Source organism: Anser brachyrhynchus (genome assembly GCF_964034855.1).
Source record: "Anser brachyrhynchus genome assembly, chromosome: 2".
In the NCBI taxonomy this organism is placed as follows: domain Eukaryota; kingdom Metazoa; phylum Chordata; class Aves; order Anseriformes; family Anatidae; genus Anser; species Anser brachyrhynchus.
In genome coordinates, this window is record NC_137695.1 from 3,170,242 (window position 1) to 3,180,948 (window position 10,707).

General features: G+C 45.4%; 1 long non-coding RNA gene across 3 annotated transcripts; it reads right to left on the reverse strand.

Moving 5' to 3' along the window:
• Positions 1–1,044: 1,044 nt before the first annotated feature.
• Positions 1,045–10,256, reverse strand: LOC308189495. Of its 3 annotated transcripts, none has more exons than XR_013946392.1 (4): positions 9,842–10,256; positions 9,455–9,575; positions 7,334–9,167; positions 1,045–6,147 (listed from the first exon to the last, which is right to left on the reverse strand). It is a non-coding gene; the product is annotated as an uncharacterized lncRNA (long non-coding RNA). The 3 variants fall into 3 exon arrangements; XR_013946393.1 differs by having other exon boundaries at positions 7,334–7,533; positions 8,502–9,167; positions 9,455–10,256; XR_013946394.1 differs by having other exon boundaries at positions 9,455–10,256.
• Between the last annotated feature and the right edge of the window lie 451 nt (positions 10,257–10,707).

Consider the following 10,707-nt stretch of genomic DNA (forward strand, 5'->3'; position numbering starts at 1 on the left):
ATTCACCTCCACAGAGGTGACCAAAACCCAGTCCATGGAGCAAAACCGGGGTGAGATCTGCTGCTCTGCAGGCAGCAAGCAAGAAAAACATTAATATCTGCTGGAAAATGGTATTTAAAAGCCCCACTAAGAATCCACCCTCTTTTTTTCTGATTTTTTTTTAAGGGACAGTGTCCCTGGCTTCATGTTCCCAAAGGTGTTATCTTGCATGGCCCTAACCAGGCAGCATCTAAGCCCTTTGGAGAATCTTCCAGTCTAAATGGATGAGGGAAGCCAAGGGCAAATGGAAAGTGCTTATTTCTCTTCTGGGGGAAAGATGCAGTTAGAGGAGTTTATTTTTATATTTTTATTCAACCACAGAGTGTCCCTTGCTGTCACGAGACCTGCCTTACCCAGGTCAGAAAGGCACTCCTTTAGGCTTCCCTGATACTATACATTTTTTAAGTTCTTCAGCAGTTTTTGACTGGCTTTTTTTCTACAAGGTCTAAGCCTTTCTGTAGGAAACGTCTCCAAAAGTTGCTTAGGAGGACATTTTGAGGTTTTCTAAGTGCCACAGAGGGATTTTTTCTCCCTGCCACTCAAATTTGAGCCTGGGTCCTCATTGCTCCTAATGCACTGGGAAAACAGCTCACAACCACTTTGGGAATAACCAGATGAAGAGCAGAACCATCCTCATGCCAGGCTGCTCATCAGATGTCCACTGCCCTGGTTTTGCTGCTTTAGTTTACAGCCAGGCACTAGGCTCCAGTCCAGTCCAGTCCTCCCTCCCAACCACCAGTGGTTCAACAGTAGCCTCCTGCAACCCGAAGGACAATGAGGATTGTCCTAACGGGGACCCTGTCCCAAGCCTGGGCATCATCTGCCGTAGTAAAAGGTGGGGAAAGTCCCTGTGAGGACCTGGGAAGACCCAAAGGAGGCCAGACTGCCCACAATGTGGATTTGCTCCAGCATCCCCAGAGAACGGGAGATAAAGAAGCCTGTTGGCTTTTAACACCACCTGGGAGAAAAGGAAAAAAAAAAAAAGAAAAAAAAAAGTGTGGGGGGGGGAAGCAGAAAAACAAACCTAGAGAAGGAGGAGGAACACAAGAGGTTTATAGCCTTCCTTGAAAAGACCGAAAAAAAAAGAGTGAAATTCTTGGCTCCCCTCACACCTATTAGCCTAGGAAATGGTGCTGGGTCTCCGCTGGGACCTGACTGAGACCAAAGGCAGTCGACCTGTTAGCAGGTACTTGAGAGAGGGGCTGCTGGCTGGATTGGGCTGGAGGCGTGAGAAGCCCCATCAGCTTCCCCCATTCAGGTCTCCTAATGACCATATAAAAGGGCCAGGGTGGCTTTCACGGCAATAAGCTCCCTGTGCCGCATCCCACCCCGTGCACAAAACCCCACGGCCATAACGGGCAGCCCGGTGGGACCGCGTTCCTGCATATCTATACATGCCCACCGCTGCGGCAGGGGTTATTGGAGCTGTTTTCCCAAGCTGGGGCTGTTCCTCCCAAATGTCACACTCCGGGGCGAATAATTCGGCCTTTGATGTTGGCGGGCATCGCTGGATGCCGCGCAGGGGCTGGGGATGTCCGAGCACAGCAGCCAGCTGTCCCAAATATCTGTCCCCAAATAAAACAAACCCAAAAGTTTTGTAGCAAAATTCCTCTTGCTTTCCTGCAGACAGTCGGTAATTCCTGCATCAAAAGCAAGAGCCCAGCAAAGTTCATTTATTTTCAGCCAACATCCTTTTCCAACCCGTATCCCTGGTCCTGAAATGCATCGCAAGGTTGGGTCAATATATCTGGGTTTTCTGATTGTTTGTGTTTTTGTTGTTGTTGTTTGTTTGTTTGTTTTTTCATTATGTTTTGTATGGAAAAAAATATCTGTTTGTGGGTGATCACAGGAAAATGGAAATGTTTCATTCCAGCATTTCCAATGAATGAGATATAAATTCTGATCTTTAACAAGACTCAATGTCATTTTGGTTATAAAAAATATTTTTTTTCAGTGTTTTAAACAAATATTTTTTAAAATAATGAAGGTCTAAAATGGTTGGAAAAACTAACCAACCTTATATCCACCAGTTTCGAGCTTTTGTCTTTCCACTCATTTAGCTGATTACAAACGTTGCTTTTGTTTTTCTCAAAGCCACAGTCCTTGTTAGTGTTTTTTATCTTATTTTGGGGGTGGACTTTTGCTAAATGAAGCAACCCCATGTATCATTTAAAGACATCAAATTTACAAATGTATCCTTGCACAAAGCCCAGGAGGTCAGATCCACCACCCGGGATCCAACCTCCTGGATCCACATGGGTTCTTCATATGCTTTATGTGAAGACTCAGGCATCCCAAGTAACTCAGACACCCTTTTCCCACCCCTTTCTCCTTCCCCTTCACCCCAAATTTAGGTACAACCTTATTGGGGAAGGTATAAGGAACTGCACCTGGTGCATCTGCTCCTGAAAAATTGCTCTGATGGTGACAGCCCAACCCAGACATTCTGGCAGGGAGAATAAAAAATTGTTTTCTTTACTGCTAAGTGGTGGTGGGCGTAGCTGCCCAGCCGTGAGCTGCAGTCTGTGGTTGTCAGCACCCATCAGCACAGCACAGGTGTGGATACACATCTCAGAGGTCACCGGGGCTTTGGGAAGTCCTGACAGGTGGCCGGATCCCCTACCTCTTGCATTCTTCCTCTTTTTCCCTGTCCTCAACCCCTTTCCAAGTCAGAATATTTCACCTGTTTTTTGTTTTGTTTTGCTTTGCTTTTTTTTTTGCTTTTTTAATTTATTTTTTGTCTTTAAGCCTTTTCCAACACAAAGGTTATTGCTCTTTCCCCTCATTTTCAACCATTTCATCTTCCATTCCCTATGAAAAGGGGCAAAATAATTCAACACACCCCAGGCTTTCCTCAAGACCCCATTGCCAAGCTGTGCATTAACCCTACTCTACCCAGCACTCCCCTCCCTGAGGCTGGGCACAAAGAAAAGTGTCAGGAAACACCAAGATGGCTCTGCAATGGCTCTTTGAGCAGAGGGTCTCAACCCAGTATTAGCATCTCTCCCCAGACCTGCTCCAGATCCCTGAACACCTTTCCTTTCCCAATAAGCCCCACATGCTTGTCCACTTTCCTCCTTTCCCCAGTCATTTCAGCCCTGGAATTGGGAAGTAATTCACATGCATAATCAGATCCCTTAACTTTCATATCCCCTAGTTTGATTTCTCTTAATTGTCTGCAAGCAACACTTTCTTCTCACGAAATGAAGAAAAATAAAAAGGAGAAAATGAAAGGAACCAAAAATGAAAAAGGGCAGCTCATCTCTCCAGTCACAACACGCAGGAAGCATTTGCTGAAGCTCTGATTTCAAAAGAAATAGATGCCGTTTTCTAACTCATTCCTACCTTGTGCCACGACAGCCTTAGCAATTATTTAAGCAACAGCAGGAGAAGCTGTGGATTTTCCCCATGATAAATCATGCACTTCTGTTTCCCTAGCTGCAGAAATAATTTCTCCTTCCCCAAAAAAAACACAGGACCAAAGGCTCGGGAGCTGTGGCCAGCTCTCTGCAGGGGGAACACTGCCTTCACGCAGCAGTGAGATGGCTCCTCACCAGCCCAAGCCCCCTCACAGCCCAGCATCTTCCCTGTCTGAACCCTCTGGCCTCACCTGCTTATTCCCATTCAGCCTCTCTGAGACAAGGAAACCAACAAGCTCCAATGTTTAAAATCAATGGTTGAGTTTAAGTGACCCGCCCAAGGCCATCCAAGAAATCTGTGGCAGAAAGTAGAGTTATTTTCACCCGTAGGTATTGCCCCAAACTCAGAGCCATCCTTTGGTTGTCTTTCTCAGCAATTTAAGGTTGTTGTGTGGCATTTCAAAATATTAATATTTATACATTCAAGTGTCTGTGGAAGGACCTAGCAGAGGTCCTGCATGCATCTGAGACAACAGGGGCAGAGTTGTGGGGCTTTCAAGTTCAGTGATAAAAGGAATAGTGCTTCACATCTTCTGTAAATCTGATAAAAAGGCCAGTCCATCACGGGAAACAGAAAATTCTCCTGGGTTCCCCGGAGAAGCCACACCAGCCAGGTGATCCAGGTGGTTCCCGTCTTTCTCTTGCGGTCTTCTTTAACCAAGGCCATGACTTCTGCATGCGGGTCACTCACCAAAACCCACCCCAATTTGTACACGTAGACCTCTCAACGAGCAGGGCATGCTCAGGAAAGCTGTTTACTGGGGTTGTTATTCAGATGTCCAGCAGGGACTGAGGTTGAAGACCTGCTCTGTAGCTCTGTGCAATCCCAGAAACAACACCGCCTTCTTAATATGAAAATTCACGTTGTAGTGGCTGAAGGTGCTTGGGTGCACTTGGCTCACAGCCTCATGATGTACCCTGGGAGAAGAATGGAGCTCTGCTCCTCTCAGGTACATAAACAGCCTTTGCAGACATGTCTTTGATGTTTCTTCTCTCCCTAAGAACAGCTGGGAGTTCAAAGCATTTATCAAAAGCCGAGGGAATTCCCTTGCAATGTAGATGTACGCTTTAAAACAAAACAAAACAAACTTTTTTAATCCGAGTTGCTGTGAAGGCTTAATCTAGCCTCTTGTTCCTGCTTGAAACCTCAAGTATGAATCGTATCCTGCTGGCAAAAGGGCAAGAGGCAGCACTGAGTAAGGGAAAGTCTTGCCTTGGAAATCCCTGCCGTGTAGAAGTAGTGATCAAATGGCTGTTTTGTAAAAACTTGCTTGTTCTCAGGAAAAGTGGTGCAGGATAAAACCCTGTTGGCCACCTCCTTGCTCTAGCGGGGTTAAGCTCATGAGCTGAAGTTCACATGCTTGTTATTTCCAAGGTTTGAGTTCCCACCACCCTGATCAAATACATATATATATATATTAGCCAACCTGCTAGTAGCAATAACCCCACCACCTGATTCCACCAGCCTGTCAGGACACAGCAAAGTTTTGCTGAGATGGAGACCTGCATTTCCCCCTGGAAAGGTGCAAAGTCAATGCTAAGACTGTAATACCCATCTCCAAATTTATTTCTGTGTCAGTATTCCTGACCTGCCTGTGCAAGATCAGGCCATGCTGAGCACAAACCAACCCGGCACATAAACATTTCCAGACCCTCAAAGGGCAGATGGGAATTAGGTGCCTTAAATAGGAGTTATACATCAGAACATAGATCTAGGTGAAGATACTTGGCCTAAAGGTACTACCATTAGGGGAAGGAAAAAGAAAAAAAAAAAAGAGAGAAAAAAGGAAATAAAAATAATACAAGAAAGAGGCACATGAAGTGTAAATAGGAAACTAAGGCAGTAGGAAGATTCTCAGTAAATAATTCTTGCTTTGCACTGATTTGTTTTGCCAGTCATAGGCGCAGAGGAGGACTCAGCAGGCAGTGATGGCTGAGAGAAAAAACAATGAAGTTCAGAAAGGGGCTGAGGGGCTGAAATGTGTATTTATTTTGCTCTCCAGCACAACACAAGCCAAAGGACCCCTCTGTCAGGCTATGTCTTTGGATGTCCTTGGGCTTCACTGCAGCATCTTTTACCTGTCTGTTTAAGGACATCCCAAACCTCACCTGTTTAAAAACTGGACATTTATCTGAGCTGACAAGGCTTTTCTGAGCTGCTAGAGAGAAGCAGGTGGTCTGAAAAACACCCTCCTGGGGCAACTCTGCCTTATTTCTACTCTGAATTAATCTGTTTTTCATCCCCCACTGCTTGTTTTTTGGGTGCTTCCCCAGCAGATCGAAGAGCCCTTGACCAGGAAGCACTTGCTCTCCTGGGAAAGCTGCAGCAAGGGCACCTTTAAACACTTTCCTTTGGAAAATCAACAGGAGTTTCCTCGGGAAAGGTGGTAAGAGGCTAAAAGGCAGAGGGAAGCGGGGAGGAGGGCTGAGAGTGAGATGCGCAGATGGCCATGTGGCTAGTACCGCTGCGTGGCTTCTCACGAAGCAGGGTTGAAGCTCCTGTGTGGGGTCCCAGCCAAGTGTCTTCCTCTTTGATGAGCCCCAGCCAAGCAAAAGCGACCGAGCTGTCATCAGCTGTCATTCTTGGGCACTGTTTCTGATTTCTGCCCCCCAAAACTGCTGGTAATGAAGTTCACTGCTTCTTTCTTATTTTGCAGCTGCCATTTGCTGCTCATCAAAGTTCTGCAGCCTGTGAAAAGACAGTTGATGGATTTTTTGCAAGGAGAGAAAAAAAAAATCCCCAACCCATAAATAAATGGTGAAGGAAGTATAAAAAGCAAGGCTTTCTCAAAGCAATGGCTCGCAGCTAAGTATTTTCAGTCACCCCTACTGACCAGACAGGTTATCCAGAGTACTCCCAGCCCTAGAGATGACATTTGACATGACATGTACATGAGATGTATCAGTTAGGTCACGGTGCTAAAGCACAAGACACCACCCCTTCCTCCTCCTTCCTCCTGCACCCCTCAGGGAATCCAAAAGTTCAGGGGCTTTAAAGTTGAATTCCCCACACAAGAGTTCAGCACCTTTCAACCTCTTCAGACCTATTACAGGAAGAAAACCGGGAGGAAGGAGTGTAGGGAGGGAGGAGGGGGGTCAGGGGGTTATTTTATGGGCAGGTTTAGAAGCTCGAGAGAAAAGAGGCTTGTTGCATTGGTTGGGAAGGAGATAAAAGTCACTATATTGGTTCATCTTCAGGGCCAGTGACAGGGAGTAGGCTCCTTCTAAAAGCCTTATAAATGCACCTTTAATTCTACAGTAATCCCTGTATAATTAAGAGAAAAAGTCAACAGAGAGGGTTGTGTCATCACAGGATACCAGCAAACTGGTTTAATATTAAAAACAAAGAGTTCAAGAAGAAAAATAATAATAATAATAATAATAATTTAAAAAGCAGAGTAATCTACCCAGTCATAATCAAGTCATATCAACTGATTCACTCCTGTGACGTGCTCAGGGTTAGTTTGGGCAATGTGGCTGGTCTGGCATGGAATGACGATTCGGGGTGGGGAGGTGCCAGCTGAATTCCAAAGAAACCCACGTGCCCCATTCAGTCAGCTGCTCTGACCAGAGCCCACAGTAGGAGGAACAAACATCCATAAGGTTCAGTTCCCCAGCCAAAATTCTTCGGTATTCATATTTTTACCCTGTTGTCTTCCTTTCACTCACATTTTTACATAGCTCTCTGTACAACTCAGTTCACGGGAATGTAATAAAACTATCAGTATATGAAGTATATGGCCCTGAGACAAACACAGGACTGAATATGAATAGCATTCAGGACTTGTAAATAGGCAGATGGGGCATTATGCTGGACAAACATTTCTCTGTGCTGCTAGGAAAAGCTTTCTAGGCCCATCCCTGGTGATACTTACACCTAGCAGAGGCAAAATGACAGGCTAAAGGAGCTGGAAGATGAAGATGTTGTTCAGTCCATCACCCTCATGGTGTCTGTCCACTCCAGAGTGTGGTGTACCTGGCTGGGACGGGCCAGCGTCCAAGAGAGGTGGCAGCAACAACCAGGCCAGGAGCAGGGAGCAGGGACCAGAGTGTATTTCCTCAGTTTTTTCCTTCACTGTAGGGTTCAAATAAGCCAGGGTCTTTAAAAAACAGTGTCTCAGAGCAGTTCAAGTATGGTTCCACCCAAGGATTTTTCAGGTAGAGATGGGAGCGGCTGTTCACCCATTGCTGCATCATGGGGCCTTGGTGCTCCCCACCACAGCCTGCCCACCATTGAGCCACAGTTCTCTTTGGATGCATCTAAGTCTGATACCAGAGGGAAAAACCTCATGGTCCATAGGCACACGGAATTCTGGAAAGTTTCACACTCTTGGTACAACCAGTCCAGAGCGATATTTCCAATAGATCCTTTCATCCCACCAGAGACCAATAAGGCCTAGGCAGGTAGAGGTGCTAGAGCTGATACACACACGCAGGTAATGCACTCTAGAGAGGCTCCCACTGAAGTGACAAGTGGCTCCATCAGTGTCTTTCTTTAAAAGGTGCCTACAGCTCCACAGGGCTTGAAACAGAAAACTTTATTTTATTGTAGGAGTTCTGCTCCTCTCACAGACACAGCTGTAAGTGCAACCCTCCAACACCAATCTGCCAAGTTCTCCCAGCTGTAGGTTCCTTAAACTACAGAATATGCCCTTCCCCACTGTATTAGATGTCCTCTAGTTTGGTTACACAAGTTCTCACGCTTCCTACACGCACACTTGCCATGCAGCAATTGTGCGCATTCAGTTTCACAAACATCTTGAGCATTAGTCAGAGCTCCTCTGTGCAAGTATTTTTGGTTAAAGCTTCAGGCCTACTTGGAGCTAGTTGGATCTCCAGCTTCTTATTCTCATTAACTTGTTTTTTTATTGCTGCAAGTCACTGAGTTTTTTAGCATTTCAGCCTAATACTGTCCTTGCAAAGTCTGGCTGTTTCCCAGTTTGCACATACTTATGATACAATGAGGCCTACACTTAGGCCTACCTAACTCCATCCATAGCAGCTTACACTATGCTGTGCCCCCCCAACCCTGACTGCCCTTACCAAAAGGATCCAGCTGAATGATTCTGAGCAGCCTTGAGCCTGGAGGAAAACTCAGATCCTGGATGCTGGGTTTCATGGAACAGGACTGGGGAGACCTCATTACCTTTCAGCTCCATAGCAGCATCAGTGGACATCCCACATCTTGGAGTGTTAATCAATATCTGCAAAACTCCTTGTAGCTAAGAGCTCATGCCCAACAAACAGCATGTTTTCGATGGGAACATCTTCAAGTTTGTGAAAAGTTGTAAATGCTTTAAAAAATCTGTGGTGGCTCAGCTGTTGCTCAGGATTTAATAGTGACAGCAGGTTGTATTTGGCTTCCTTCATGGGCAATTAAGGAGAACAAACCTAAGTATATCATCCCATCTGAAGTTCCAAGACACATCATTAGAGACGTCTGGTTCTATCTATTTGATATAATAGGAGAGTAAGGTATTTTATTTGACATGAAATTTTTTAACATCTCAAGATGGTTAAAATGATTCATTAGGATAGCTTCAAGAACTACAGGACTACCTTGTAAGACATTTGTTAATTTGTCTCTTCACACCACATTTTGTATTGCTCTACTCCAGATGTCTCTTCAGCCAGTGCTTTTTTCTGTCCCTACTATTTCCAATGCCCACAGGAACAAAGTGCAAATTTCCCATCTTACTTCCAGAAAGTCTTGGGAAAAAAAAAAAAGAAAGAAAAATGGACGTAAAAATGATATGTAAATTTAAACCCGATGTTTCAACGAAATATTTTTCATGCTCTGTGCTAGAAATGGGTGCCGGCTCCTTTGAATGTTATTTCTCGGGTAACATAACTTACTAATTACTTATTTCACTTAACACCTACATAAAGGAAAAAAATCTAACATTAGTCACACTACCTCTGACATTTCATATTTCTGTATCTATCATTGCTACTGATAACTGTCCATCCCCCAAACCCATCCCTTCATTTGATACCAGGGACAGTTTTTCTCCATAAGCTCCTCAGCAGTGAGACTCCAGCCTTGGTTTCCCAAGTCCACTAAACCCCTTGGAAGGACTTTTGCTGACCGGGACTTTTGCAGCACACCGGGAGCACCTGTGTTGCATTAGAGAATAGCAGTAGTGAAAAAAAATAATGAAGTATTTGTCTCCCAGCCCCCTGCCCCACCTTGTCCCAACCCATCTGCCAAATATAAAAGAGCATTCGTAATCTAATTAATCTAACCATTGCCTGTCACGGCTGGAAGGCAGTTTTGAAAGACTATCGCCTTGTGTTTTACTTCGTCTCGAAAGTTAATCTCCTCAAAGCAAAGGGACTTCCCACTCCCCCAAGCCCCACAACCCTTAATCTTTCTTCTTAACCAGTTGCTGGTGAATGTGCCTCCGTAGCTGGATGTAAGAATGTGCAAGAGGGAGGCATCCCCTCCTCCTCTCCTGCTGTACAAAAGAAGACTTGTGAGAAGAGATGCTGTTCAAGATGCTCTTCTCCTGCCACAGAAGGAATCACAGCTCCCCAGCCTCAATCTGTGGCTAACCAATTACCCTATCTCTTCCATCACCTGGCCCTTTGTTTCTTTTTTTTCTTTTTTTTTTTTTTTTTGGTTGAGATTAAAAGATCTCACACACTTGGAGAGAAGAAAGAGCCCCCAGTCCATCTCCACATTGTCAATTATAAACAAGGGCCTAGGGAGGGGGAGAGGCAGGGTTGCACACTGTTATTGAGTTAAGCACTTTGGAAAGGTCATCTTCAAGGTCTAGGCCTTCCCTTTCCCACTCCAAGCTCACCTGGACCCATTAGGGAGGAATTTCTGGGCCCTCCTGTATTTCATTTTGGGCCCACTGACACTTCTGAGGAGTAATAGAGAAGGTGGAGAGGGAGGAGGTGGGATGCGGGGAGCGGAGGGGAAAATGAAGACAGGTGGGGGGAAAGACAAGTCATTGAGAGACTTCAAAGTAGAACAAAGACCCATCCAGATGTGAATAATTGCTAGGTCAGCACGTTAATCACAGGCAAGGGCTACAGTGCGAACCATCCCTGGTCCCTTCACAGGGGCAAACAGGGGAGAGGGGGGGCACAAAGGGAGAGGTACAGAAACGGGGCTTTGATACAGCAAAGGACAAGCCTGAGAAGCACATTTTCCAGGTGATTATGTGAATAATGAGCCAACCTCTGCTTTATTAAGGGCACACCGGGGCTGTAATTGCAAATAGGCTGCAGCTCGGGGGGC